Source organism: Nannobrachium achirus (assembly GCF_963921795.1).
Source record: "Nannobrachium achirus genome assembly, chromosome: 12".
NCBI lineage: Eukaryota > Metazoa > Chordata > Actinopteri > Myctophiformes > Myctophidae > Nannobrachium > Nannobrachium achirus.
Genome location: NC_137832.1, coordinates 21,340,653 through 21,354,930, shown reverse-complemented (window position 1 = coordinate 21,354,930; position 14,278 = coordinate 21,340,653). Strand labels below are relative to the sequence as shown.

Genomic DNA, 14,278 nt, shown 5'->3' with positions numbered 1-14,278 from the left:
TGGATGCCAATCTAGAACCTCTGCCCTAAATTTTTCAAATGGGCCTTTTCTAGCGCCACCTAGTGGCCGATGTTCACAAAACACATTTCTGTGCACTGCTCTTACAGATTTTGTCCAAAAATCCTACAAATCGATAGGCAGTATCTCGACAGTCATGTGATCGACACGGATCTGTCCGTTTTTGCATATTCCATCCTGATTGGCTAAGATTGGCTTCCAAAGTTTGTAGGATTGAGCCGTTTTGCACAAAATGCCTCAAATCCCAAACGCAAAGTGCAATTATCATGAAATCGCGCACACACATTCCCACTAGGTCGAGGAAGAAATGCCACTTCACATTTTTGAAATCAGCCTCATGGTGGCGCTATAACAGGCCGATTTGTGGTTTTACCTATAACTCCACCGATCAGTTTCAAACTTTGTAAGCACACTCCCTAGAGGCCAAGGAAAAACCCTTTCCCTGCATTTTTCACATCAGCCTTTTATAGCGCCAACTTATGTAAAACACAATTTTTCCTATTATTCCTTGAGATTTTATCCAAAATCATGCAAATCGGTACACAGTATCTCTATAGTCATGTGATCAAGTCCGATCAGTCTCATATTTCATATTCCATCCTAATTGGCTAATATTGGCTTCCAAAGTTTGCGGGATTGCTCCGTTTTTGACGCACACTTTCACACTAATCGCAGCTTGCGATTAGTGTGAAATTTGCCACACATATTCCCACTAGGTCAACGAACAAATGATACCTTTTTCACATTGGGCTGTTATAGCGCCACCAGCAGGTAGACTTTAGCAAAACACATTTTTGGAACACAATGCCTCAAATCATGCATGCAGCGTCCGATTGCCATGAAAGATCTATAAGGTGAAGAACATATGCCACGCTTTTTACATTGGCCTATTATACAGTAGCACCACCAGGACGCCTGGCCTGGTGGAGACCTGTGCTCGGAAGAGCACTGCTTCTAGTTAAAAGTGACTTTGTTGGTAATGGCAGGGGTTTTCAAAGTGGGTGACGGGGGCACCCTGGGGTGCTGTGATGCCAGTCCAGGGGTGCCGCGAGATAATTTGATAATTCATCAATATCACTACATCAATATCACTTCACTATGCTAAGTAAAACAGACCTGATTTGCACTGTACTTGATGAGTTCTTTTCCCATCTACGACAACTCTCTTCACCAAAAATAGCCGATCTACAAGCTCACACCACTTGAGAGGAGGTGCCTATTTCAAGCAGCGTGCTGGAAACCCAAGGAGGTCGAGGGACATTAGCATGTCTATCTAGTGGTTTGTGTGTGTGTGTGTGTGTGTGTGTGTGTGTGTGTGTGTGTGTGTGTGTGTGTGTGTGTGTGTGTGTGTGTGTGTGTGTGTGTGTGTGTGTGTGTGTGTGTGTGTGTGTGTGTGTGTGTGTGTGTGTGCTTGACTGTGTTGTGTGTTTGTGTTTTGGTGTTGGTTGTGTGATGACTGCGGCTGCTCTGGCTCCAAAACGGCCCCTGTGTAGTAATCCCAGTTAATGTCTTCAACTCCATTCTCCCGCTGTGGGATTAGCGAGGCGCACCATCCCGGGGGGGGGGGGGGGGGGATTAGCCCAGCAGTCCCGCGATGGGGGTGGGGGATGGGGTTGAGGGAGTCGGCGGGTGGCGGGCTTATGTAACCACAACCACCAGCATCACAGGGCCCGCAGCCCCAACACTACTACCAGCGTATTTCCCGGTGAAGCTGTGCGCAAAGGTGGGGGCCGATGGGCAAGGAGGGTCGCGAGCTTATGAGAAACAACTAAAATAAGACCTTAAAACCTGGCGAAAACAGTTGCGTGCATTAGCGGAAGATGACGATAAAGGAAATCATTAAATGGAAAACATTAAATTTACTTCTGAAAAGCCTACACAGCCTTAAAACATGGCAAAAACAGTTGCGTGCATTAGCGCAAGATTAGATGATCATAAAGGAAATCATTAAATGGAAAACATTAAATTAACTTCTGAAAAGGCTTCTAAGCCTACACTATAGCCTACTAAAAAACTAGTGGAACCGCGATCTTGCCACACGTGAATACTTGTTGTGGTTGTAAACAGTAACACAGACAATATAAATCCTTAGTCTAGTTGTGGGAAGAAAAGGTTATCATCATGGCCCCACATAACTTTTAAATATCTTGCAATTGGCGACGAGTCTCTAACTAAATCGGCAAGAGTGCCTCTCATTCTCAATACATAAAGGCTAAGCTATATAACCTCTCCATCATCAGCAATAGTCAGTGGTGCGTGGTCCCCACACTCCCAAGCCCCCACCGTTGCGCTTAGGTTCACCGGATATACACGGTCGCGTAGGGAAGGGGGTGGGACACAGAGAGAAAGAATGGAGAGGAGGGACAGAGGGAGGGTTTGCGGTCATGCTGTCAAACCACAGGGACACCCACACCTGCCAGAAGGGTGTATTGGAGCCATCCCCCCTCAGACTGCGTTTGGGACCTAGCCATAGCCATACACGTCCTCCCATTAACGTTGTATGGGGTAGTTAAAGAAGACTCATCTCGCTCAGGAGGTTTGTTAAAACACATTTAGATGTCCACATGCTAAACGCTTCTCAATAAAGGCATTTATATAGGCTGGTTCATGGCGCAGACAGCCAGGCATTCTGGCATTGGCAGCAACCAGGGTCCCCCCTTGGAGGCTGCTGGCACTGGCCCCATTTGCGGATAGATTACCACTGTCTTCACTGCTCATAATGACCGACATCTTAGGCAAGGGGATGGCTGTTGAGCTCTTCGTATTGTGTGTGGGTGTGCTTGTGTGTGTGTGTGTGTGTGTGTGTGTGTGCGCGTGTGTGTGTGTGCTGTGTGCGTGTGCACGTATGATTGAGAGAGATGTGTTGTAAACATAGCGTCACTGTCGGGCATGAAACCTCGCATCTCCAAGTTTCAAATTAGTGCGCTCTTTCGTAAAGTAAACCCCTGCTTCATCATACAAGGCGGTCGCACAAAAGTATGATTTAAACTAGTGAAAACAGCCGATCTACAAGCACACAAGGCCTCGCGCCGCGAGGCGTTGTGTGCTTGTAGATCGGCTGTTTTCACTAGTTTAAATCATTTTCAAAATGATAAATGCAAAACTAACGGTTTTGGACATACAGGGTTTTCACCCCGACAACGACGAGACTTGTGGTGATTACACTGCAAAATCCCGAGCCCATTTTGACATCGTCAGAGTCTAATGAACACTCCAGATTTTTTGCTTTGTGTGTTTGTGCGTGCGTGCGTTTTCTGTGTATATACGCCTTCCTTGGCTGGTGTTTATGTAAGTGCACTAATCTGCTGGGCTTTGCTTGGGTGCAGGCAGCTGGATAATGGCCTCCTCTCTCTGCTCTGCTGGAAGTGCCCATTTAGAGGAGCAGCAGGTAGCGAGAGGCTGCGTCAGACACTAGTTTTTTTCCGTTATTCCCGGGGAGGAACGTTTGCCAAAAAATAACAGATCTACAAACTCACAACTAGGGATATTATCGTTTATCGTGATAAAAAAACAATCGTATCATGGAGATTTAATTTATCGCGATATCGTCCTCCGTCATGCACTGGGATCAATTCACCTTTTATTTGCCGAGCTACATATCTGGTACCACTTAAACCCTCTATAATTGGTAAAAGGTACTACTTACTGTATAATACACATACTTGATAGTCTTTTTTTCACTCTCTATCAAATGTCTTTGCCAAAAAATAGCCAATCTACAAGCTCACAAGTTGTGAGCTTGTAGATCTGCTATTTTGGGCAAATGTTCCGCCCCAGGATAATGGATTTTTTTATTATCGTGATAATATTGTAAATTGCGATTTCTTTTGTCACAATAATCGTGAAATGACATTTTCATATCGTCCCATCCCTACTCACAAAGCATCTTATCGTGAGCTTGTAGATCGGCTATGTTTTTGGCATAGAGATTTGGTAGAGTTGGGGGGGGAAAAAACTGCATCAAGTAATTTTTTTCCAGGTCCGTTTGACTATTTATAGAGGGTTTTAGAGGGATATGCAAATAAAAGGTGAATTGATCCCAGTGCATGGCAGAGGATCATTTCACGATACATTTAAATCTCTGCGATAACGATTATTGTGAGTTTTTTTATCACGATAAACGATAATTATTGTCCCATCCCTACTGACCATTTTGTGCTTTAACTATTGAAAAATAGCAGAGCGCTGCGAGCTTGTAGATCTGCTATTTTTGAAAAATCGTGAAGGTTTGTGCAAGTCTTTGAATATTTCAAATTTCAAAGTTTTTTTTTTGAAAAACCTATGTTTCTATGTCAGTGGTGCTCAAACTTTTTCATGTGAAGGACCCCCAAAAGTATCTGGCCACGGACCCCCATCTAAAAATATTTAGTTCCAGGGACCCCCCCAGAAGCAAAATTTTAGTTACAAACGTTCGCTTAAAATATTCATACATTCAAAGATTTGCAGACATTCTCACGACTTTTCAAAAATAGCAGATCTACAAGCTCGCAGCGCGGCACTCGGTGCCGCGCTGTGAGCTTGTATATCTGCTATTTTATAATGAAGGCACCTCCACCTTGGGCCCTAGTAACTCAGTCCCACTCCCCCCCCCCCCCCTTGTGACGCCCCTGTCCATCCCACCCACTTCCTTCACCCTGTCACTCATCGTCAGTCAGATCTCCCTGCACCCTCCTCCCCTCTCCATTTCCATGTCTTTATATCTCTTCCTCCTATTACTCTTTCTCTCTCTGTGTCCCTCTGTTTACCCCCCCCCTGCCCTCTCTCTCTCTCTCTCTCTCTCTCTCTCTCTCTCTCTCTCTCTCTCTCTCTGTATTCTCTCTCCTTCTCTCTGAGATGGGAGGAGGAGATGGCACGGGCCCAGATTGGCAAGAGCTGTGGAAGATTTGGCAAGCCTCTTTCTTTCTTTTTTCCCCCGCTCGCTTTTCTCTCGCTCTCTATCTCTTTCTCCCTCCCTCCCTATCTCTTTTTCTCCCTCTCTCTCTCTCTCTCTCTCTCTCTCTCTCTCTCCCTCTCTCTCTCTCAGAGGTGGAAAAAGTACTCACATGATGTACTTCAGTAAAAGTATCGATACTGCACTATAGATGTACTCTGTTACTAGTAAAAGTCTGGATTTCAAAATGTGCTTGAGTAAAAGTATGAAAGTTTTGGCATTAACTCTCTTACTGCCACAGAATTTAACAAAAAGCTCCATCCACTGCCAGCTAAATTTGAGAATTGTCGCTCATCTTTGAAGGCCTACTGGAGAAAATTGTCTTTGACTATAAAGACAACAATTATATGGCAACGAAGAATAGAATGTCTACTTTGCAACAGAAAAAGATTTCGTGTCTTTATCATGTTCTATTCATTAGCTAGAAGCTGCTGAATATGGACTAAAAAACAGCTCTTTGAGAACATAAAGCTGAGAAAAATGCATTTTTGTGAAGGAAACATTTTCAGGCAGAAATCTCTCTTTATCCTTTACTGTTGGCAGTAAAATCACACAGTAACATCACACCTGTGCTCAGTGGTTGTTTACAAACAAATTCAAAAAAATAAAAACAAGTGCTTTTTACACACTTTTAGTGTGTAAGAGAAGTAAGAGCAGTAGTAAGGAGCAGTGCAGAACATTGACACAGTGACATGAGATTCAGCCTGAATCCTGCTTCTGCTTTCAGGGTTCTTTTTAGGTTTAAGTACAGTACAAATGATTGATGAAAATGAAAATAAAATATAAAACAACATTTTAGACACTAGAACTCAATTGTAATACTGCAAATGGAAAAAGGTTGTGGCCTACCTGCACTTACACAGGCCTCAACCACTACATGTCTACAGAGTGTATGTGTGCGTGTGTGCGGGTGTGCGGGCGTGCGTGTTTGTGTGTGTGTGTGTGTGTGTGATTCAACCGTCTCAAGCAGGGAAACAGATTCTCCACAGTAGGGTTTCATATTGAAACAGTAACCTGTACCTGAATCACAGAGAATATAAGATTTTATCCCATATTTCACTGGTTTCTGTGGATTGTAGACCTTGAAATTTAGGCGCCCTTTGAATAAAAGTGTACCTATCAATGGAAATATCTTGGTTTGGTTTGTACAGTTCACGGATTTTGGAGATAATCTAGAACTGGGCGTATTTTGAACATCCTGTCACCACTCTTTGCATCTGGACCTGTGTTATCAGTTCCAGGTAGTCCACTGGATCTTGGGACTCTTGGCTCCATTCTGTTTCACTCCAGCCAGGCTCCTCCGGGTCTGCTGAACTCTGCACCCCTACACCTACCACGTACACGAGCCCATGGTCGATCTGTAAATTATACAAATACATAATTACTACGAGTAAGCAGTGTTGTTTTTGACAGCAAATTTTGATTTTGTTTCAGTCGTAGTCTTTTGAATAAAATGTCTTTTAGTTTTAGTCTAGTTTTAGTTGACTGATCATCATAAGATTTTAGGTAACTAAATCTACAGTTGATTTAGTCGACTAAAATCTATTTTGGCAGGCCTTGATGGCATCGTAATGACTGATTTTACACTTGGTTGTGTGCTGAAAATAGCCGATCTACAAGCTCACAACGCGTCTGGTGCTAAGTCTGATTTACAGAAAAAAGGTGTTCTTTACCTATCCTTGTCCTTGGATGACCACGATGTGGCAATGAAGAAGTAGGCTGTGCTGCACTCGACTCTTCTGAAATCACAGTAGTAAAATATAAACTAGTAAACATGATGTGCACAAAATGAAATCAATTATTTACACACCCAGCATGTCTCAGACAGGTCCATGACATTATGATGTAAATGATAAAAGCATTGAACAAACAGATAGCTGTATCTACTCTAAAATGCTATAGAATTATACAAAATGCATCAGTTTTTGTTTTCTCCTTACCTTCAAACGGTATAGACCTAAGAACACAAGGAGTCCCCGGCACCTCTCCATCCGACTCATCATCTAAAGCCAGGAAAATATCAAATAGTTTATATGTAAACAAATCAATTTACAATTTTGACATTAGCAAATATGAGTGACTTACAATAAGTTCATATGTAATACATAAAATGCAGATATAGTAAATAGTTACCATGCATTTACTGTCACAGTGAAATGCCCTTTATACCCTGTATGTATAATATATAAAATGTCACAATGCAACATAGCTCTGTTTACACAAAGCTGTACTCCCTCCAACTGTATATATGTTCCCCATTTTCAACAGTTTTTATTTGTAACACTTGCTTTGGCAATGTAAACGTATGTTTTCTCATGCCAATAAAGCTCCTTTGAATTGAATTGAAAGGCTACATCATCATCATCAGAGATGTAGACTAAAGAAACCTCTCCCTCTCTCACACACACGCATCGTACGCACGCACACACAAACTAAGCCAATAAATCCTAAATTCCCATCAAATAAAAAATCATAGTAGCTGTGCAGTGCACGCGCGTGATAGGAACTCCACGTGTGTCCTGTATAGCGACAAAAACAAACTCATGCACTTGGATCTTAACTCTATGCTTGGATCAAATTGCTGATCCGGTCCGGATACGGAAACAATTCTTGCATGTATGTGTACGTGTAAATAGCCGGATGCAGTAGGCGGGCTCTAGACCGGATCCCACTGGTTTATTCGCAATAGAGATCAATCAGACCATGGTCTGATTGACAAGCCTCGGCTTGAGCCTTGAGCCTGCAGGGCTTCATCACGGATGCGGTGGAAAGAACGCCTGAAGCGATTTTATCACACTAGAGGGTCGCGGCCCTGCGATTTTATCACATACAGTATACATGCACTGGATTTACGTCTTACCACTTTGGACTGTAGAATCATGGCATCTGTTCTCCGAGGGGTCTCGCGGAAGCCATTCTTCGTCTGTCTCTTCGCGGTGGCGGCGCGGCGGTGCATCGTCTCTGCTGCTGCGGCGATGTGAGCCCCTGTGCCGGGCGCGGATCCATCCTGCACGGGGGTCGAGCTCCGTCGGGATCGGTTTCCACAATATGAGGCTCTTATCCACTTTTGGACCCCGGTTCTTCGCGACTGGCACCATCTTCATCATCACGACCAACAGCACCAAGAAATGGAATCTTTTTATGTTCAATACCAACGGCTACAGTGATCTTTTTCTCTTCTTCTTCTTCTTCATCATCATCATCATCATCATCATCATCATCACGACCACCACCACCATTCGCTGGTCCTGGGTCAACAACATGGGTAGGTTGTGTAATCCTAATTCTAACAAAAGTTTGTTTCTATCCGTGGATCTGCTGCTGGCTGCTGCCCCTCGGCCCGGGGGGGTTGGGTCGCGCTTCGGCGGCGGAATGATACCAGCAAGTTGAGGCTGAGTTGGCCAACTACTTGGCCTAATACATCTCAATATTCTAGTACTGCTAAATACTACTACCTACTACAATTACTATACTACTAATACTATAAAACAACTGATTTCCGACAAAATGATCGCTTTTACCAACGTTTCTCTCTCTCTCTCTCTCTCTACTAACAGTCCGATGAAAAAACAATATAGTCCCTGCCAACAGCTAGGCAGGCTCAGAGTCGCTCTCTACTGGGCAGGCGGAGCCAGGACAGTCTGTTTACTTCTTTTTTTTATGAAGGGTTTCCGGCTGTCCTCAAAACGACACCAACGACCAATTATGCATTCAAAAGTTGTGCAAGGACCGCTTTTATCATAATCCATAAAAAACATCAAACGAACGAACGGCCGTATCGGCACGGAAGTCTCTTGGGGATTGGGGCGAACAGGAACGTTCAAAGCAGTATAAGAGTTAACATGTACTTAAAGTACCAAAAGTGAAAGTCCGAAATGTTTGAAAATAGCCGTTGTGAGCTTGTAGATTGCCTACTTTCAAACAGCCTAGGTATACAATAGGGCTAAAGTGGATCAATGTATGTTTTATAATATAATCATTTATATCTGCAAAGTAATTAGTAACTAAAGTTTTCAAATAATTGTAGTGGAGTAAAAGTACAATATTTGCCGCTGAGATGTTGTGGAGTAGAAGTAAAAGTACTGAAAACTGGACATACTCAAGTAAAGTACAAATACCTCAAAACTGTACTTAAGTACAGTACTTAAGTAAACATACTTAGTTACTTTACACCACTGCTCTCTCTCTCTCTCTCTCTCTCTCTCTCTCTCTCTCTGTCTCTCTCTCTCTCTCTCTCTCTCTGTCTCACTGTGTTGTTCTAGACTGGAGAGAGAGGTCACATTCAAGATGAAAAGCAGGTCATTCAGGAAAAATGTGAAAGCCTTTATGCTTTCTCATGGTATCAACGTCAACTCTCTCTCTCTCTCTCTCTCTCTCTTTCCCCTTGTCTTCTCTTCTTTCTCTCTCTCTCTCTCTCTCTCATTGTCTTCATAGTTGTGCTCTACTCTCTCCGTCCTCTCTGTCCTCTCTTGCTCTCTTTCCACATTGCTCGCCCGCTCGCACTCTCTCGCTCCTCTCAGACACTCTCTCTTCTCTGTTTACCCTCAGACTGGTTGAGTGTGTGTGTGTGTGTGTGTGTGTGTGTGTGTGTGTGTGTGTGTGTGTGTGTGTGTGTGTGTGTGTGTGTGTGTGTGTGTGTGTGTGTGTGTGTGTGTGTGTGTGTGTGTGTGTGTGTGTGTGTGTGTGTGTGTGTGTGTGCGCATGTGTGTGTATGTGTGTACTAGAGTATTAGCAAGAGAGACAGAAAAGGGAGAGAGAAAGGGGTTGAGCGAGTGCGAGCTCACTCATGCGTTTGTTGCGTGCGTGCGTGCGAGTGTGTGCGTGTGTGCGTCGCGTGTTTGTGTGTGCAGCAGAGAGAGCTCTTGCCTGCTGGCAGAGTGAAGCAAGGGGGAGGAGGGACGGACTGGCGGACGGAGCGAGGGAGGGAGGGAGGGAAAGGGAGGGAGAGAGAGAGAGATAGAGGAGAGATCAGATGAGGGGAGAGCGAGGCTCCGCCCCTACAGTCCCACTTTCCTGTGAAAGTCTTGCCAGACAACCGCCATTGGGGAGAGAGAGAGAGAGAGACACGGCACGGCAAGAGAGGAACGCACGAAAAAGCCCCTCGCGCAGACAGACACACTCTCACACACACACACACACACACACACACACACACGCACACAGAGAGACAGACTGAAAGGAGGGAGTGAGTGAGTAGGGGTTGTTAAAAGGGGGGGAAAGGTCAGGAGCATGCGCTTTATGGAACATGTCAACCTGACACGGGCTCAAGTATCAGCAGCAGGAGGAGGAGGAGGAGGAGGAGGAGGAGGAGGAGGGGGCGCAGCCCGGCCGGGGCCAGCAGGCTGTTTTCTTCTTCTCCCGTGCTGCTCTGGATCAGAAGCACCGTCCCGGCAGAGGAGCCTTCTTCTTCGCTTCTCTCCCCAGAGATCACACTACAGCCCGATAGCGTGATCCTCCACCCATACAGCGGGTGGGTGGGTGGGGGCGGGGTGGAGAAGAGGGAGAGCAGCCCAGGGACGACGTTGTTGGGACGACAGGTCGTGGGGCAAACAACGTCACCTACCGAACCTGCGAGCAAGCGGTAGGCGGGCGGCGGCCACTACTACTCCACTCCACTCCTCGGCAGGTGTCGGTTTGGGACCACCCCCACTGGTGGGAGGGGCTTGTTGATGGAAACGCAGGGCCCCGGTTGGGTGCTGCCGACGCCGCCTACTACAGCGTAGGGAAGGCGGCCGATTGGATGTTGGCCGCGTGAGGTGTGTTGCTTTTCAGGAGCCAGTCGCGGCGGAGGAGCTGCCTCCCTGGGATTGTTGTTGTCGTCGGTGCGCTGCCCCGTTCACGGGGCTGGATATTACTGGGAAGTCTTAACCAAAGTGACCCTTGACTCTCAACAGTGCAGGTTCACCGAGTGCAGGCAGCCACTCTGGGTGCTTCTGTAACATGCTCGTTTGGAACGACTGAAGAAGACGGATTTATCCTTTCACTGCACGCCGGTGTACGCGCCCTGAAAATAGCCAGTCCTCCACAAGCTCACAAGGCATTCACATGTGCAACAAAGTATATCAAGCCTTTAACTTGCGTGTGTTTTCTTTATGTGTAGTGTCTGCTTCTGTCTGTATACATTATATATGTACACACATATACAGTGTATACACATATACACTGTATATCGTCGTTGTCGGGCAGAAACCTCGTATCTGCAAGTTTCAAATTTGTACGTTTGTTTTCGCAAAGTAAAGCCCTGCTTCATCATACAAGGCTGTCGCACAAAAGTAGTGTAAACAGCAGATCTACGAGCACACAACTTCCGCGAGGCGTTGTGTGCTTGTAGATTGGCTGTTTTTACTAGTTTAAATCATGTTTAAAATGATAAAACACAAAACAAACGGTTTTGGACATACAAGGTTTCCACCCCGACAACGATGATATGTGTATACTTGTGTGTGTGTGTGTGTGTGTGTGTGTGTGTGCACGGCTGCGCGCATGCGTGCCTGCGCTCGCACATGTGTGCCACTGCCTCAGTCTGCGCGTGCGTGCGTGCGTGCGTGCGTGCGTGCGCGCGTGTGTGTGTGTGTGTGTGTGCTATGACACACAGGAGGGTGTCTGGCTGTCTGCTGGGCTGTGGAGCAGAGCTGTTTCTCTCCTGCCCGCCCCCCTTGGGAGAAGGCTGTAAAAGGTTAATAGGTGTCGATCACGTGTCGTCTCCCGCTCCTCTTTGGAACGAGTCAGGCCGACCAACCCTCTCTTATTCTTCTCTCTCTGTCTTTCTGCTCTCTCTCGGAGATAACCTGGTACAACCAGCCTAGATACTAATGCAGCTAGCTAACTAACTGCAGTATCTATCCCCACCATGTTTTAGCTGAGCTAGGCTATCTCGGAGAGGCCATCCCACTGAGCACGCCGTCTAAAAGTGGTCTAATAGACGTATAGATTTGGAAATTTATTAGTGGTCTAAACTTAGACTAGACGACTAATAGACTTCTAATAGTCGTCTAAATGTAGACCGTCTACATTTAGACGACTATTAGAAGTCTATTAGTCGTCTAGTCTAAGTTTAGACCACTAATAAATTTCCAAATCTATACGTCTATTAGACCACTTTTAGACGGCGTGCTCAGTGGGATGCCTTGCCTTCCATCGCTGCGACGAACGTTTCAGCCTGAGCACCCGCTCTTACTTTACGGGAGAGTGTTTTTTTGCAGGTCGTTCAGTCCGAGTGTATCAAAAAGACAACTGGGTTAAGGCAGCGGAAGCTTGTGATTGGCTGCGCGGAGGTGCCGAAAGTCTGGGGGGACGGAGATACACCAAAACCTAACCTTAACCCTAACCCTAACCTCTGTAAAACTAACGCTGGTGAATGTAAAACTGGTCTGACCAACGGTGCTTAACCCAGTTGCTTTTTTTATACACTCGGACTTAAAGGAGGCTGGAGCTATAGTCAACTTTATCTTGAAAAACGGACGCTAAAATAAAAATAATGTTTCGAAAATATTTTATAAAAAAGATTAAGCTTCATATGTGTTTTTATTCAAAAATGACCACAAAAAGCATAAAATAATGATAAAATAATAATTTTGGCCATTGTCAAGCTGACTTTGTTTACATCCCTGTTCTAGGATTGATAAGGGATGTAAACAAAGTCAGCCTGACAACAGCCAAAATGATTATTTTATCATCATTTTACTTCTTTTTTTTTGTCATTTTTGAATAGAAACTTGTGAAGCTTAATCTTTTTTATAAAATACTTTCGAAACATTATTTTTAGTGTCCGTTTTTCAAGAAAAACTTGACTATAGCTCTTTTAAAGACCTGCAAAAAATACTCTCCCCTTACTTAGCCCTATTCACGGCCCGCCCACTCAGCATCCCCCTGGTGCTGAAGTCACGTTTTGAAGGGTAAAACCCTGCTAAAAGCCCATAGAGTTAACAAAGAAATCGCAAATTTAATGCAATTTCGGAATAGTAAAGTATAAAATACGGCTAGCATGATCAAGAACACAAGATAGTAAAAGGCACAAAGCATTATAATTTACTTTACCGTTCGAAATAATGATTTTTTGGCTTTAAGTCCAGCTATTTCTGTATTAATTTCCCCTTCTAAAATGACGTCAGCACCAGGACGTTTCTGAGAAATCTGCTGAGTGGGCGGGCCGTGAATAGGGCTACTTTGACACTTGACAGGTTGTAGGTGTGTGTGTGCGTAGCAGTGGCTTTTAGAAAGCAGTGCAGCTCAGACGCTGAGATTACCTCTGCTTGTTGTAGTGCTTCTACTTCTACTCCTGGCGTTGGTATCTCCGACGTCGACTCATCTTCCCACATTTTGCTATCTGAGTTGTGACTTTTTTTTTTCTCTCTTTGGGCTTTTTGGCAGGAGGAGCGCTCCTTTTATCAGTAGGCGTGTGACGGAGGAGGTGGTGTTTGACTGGTGGTGGGTGTAGAGATAGAGGGGACTGAATAAAGCCCAGAGATGGATTGTGCTGAATCGGTGTGTGCTAATACAGTGGTTCAACCTTTTCAGGCCGGGGACCCCCAAAATAATCATGTTTTAACTGGGGACCCCCCAACATAATCATGTTTTAACTGGGGACCCCCCAAAATAATCCTGTTTTAACTGGGGACCCCCAACATAATCATGTTTTAACTGGGGACCTCCCCACCCTGACGAGCACTAAGAGTTAAGGAATTACATTTTGTATAACACCGTTCTATTGTGAAAATAGCAGATCTACTATTTTCACAATTTCTGCCTCTAATATTTGACAATTTGGCCAATGTTTAATTTGTCATTTTAGAGGTATTAAAAATTCCTTAAATTGTCACTTTAGGCATGTCCAGATACCCTCTTTGCACTTAAACCGTATGTTGGTCTGTTTACTGTTGAGAGAGAAAGCAATGTTGCACATTAAGTCAATCATCTGGGAACCCCCCCAAAATAATTTGGCGACCCCCCTGGGGGTCCCGACCCACAGGTTGAGAACCACCGTGCTAATACATTATGCACACAGCGTTTCCTGATATCGACTAATAACGGACACAAATGTAACAAACTCGTTATTAGCCGTTCGTGTGCCTGCCCGCCGTATACCTGTAGGCGTGAATAAACACGCAATGTTATTATTGAAAGCAGACATTACACAGACCCAGCTTTTGAGTCGAGACGTTTTTTTTTTTACGATGCCAAGCTAATATTTACACAACCCAGCTATCATATTCTGGCGGCCCCCGAAAAAGTATTTGAGTCCATCATCCCGGCTTCTGGAAATGGGCACACGTGCCAACTCTTACGACAGGATTGTGCAACGGCATTCCCAGCTAGCGTGGCACTCTCTAA

General features: G+C 44.9%; 1 protein-coding gene and 1 long non-coding RNA gene across 2 annotated transcripts in view; one reads left to right on the top strand and one right to left on the bottom strand.

Moving 5' to 3' along the window:
• ncor2 (nuclear receptor corepressor 2) overlaps window positions 1-14,278 on the top strand; it is a gene marked incomplete at its 5' end in the record, with an annotated part of 196,893 nt that overhangs the window by 105,308 nt on the left and 77,307 nt on the right. The gene's annotated exons all lie outside the window — the stretch shown is intronic.
• On the bottom strand, window positions 5,906-8,050 carry LOC308295978. The gene is made up of 3 exons (XR_013962598.1): window positions 6,889-8,050; window positions 6,622-6,687; window positions 5,906-6,306 (listed from the first exon to the last, which is right to left on the bottom strand). It is a non-coding gene; the product is annotated as an uncharacterized lncRNA (long non-coding RNA).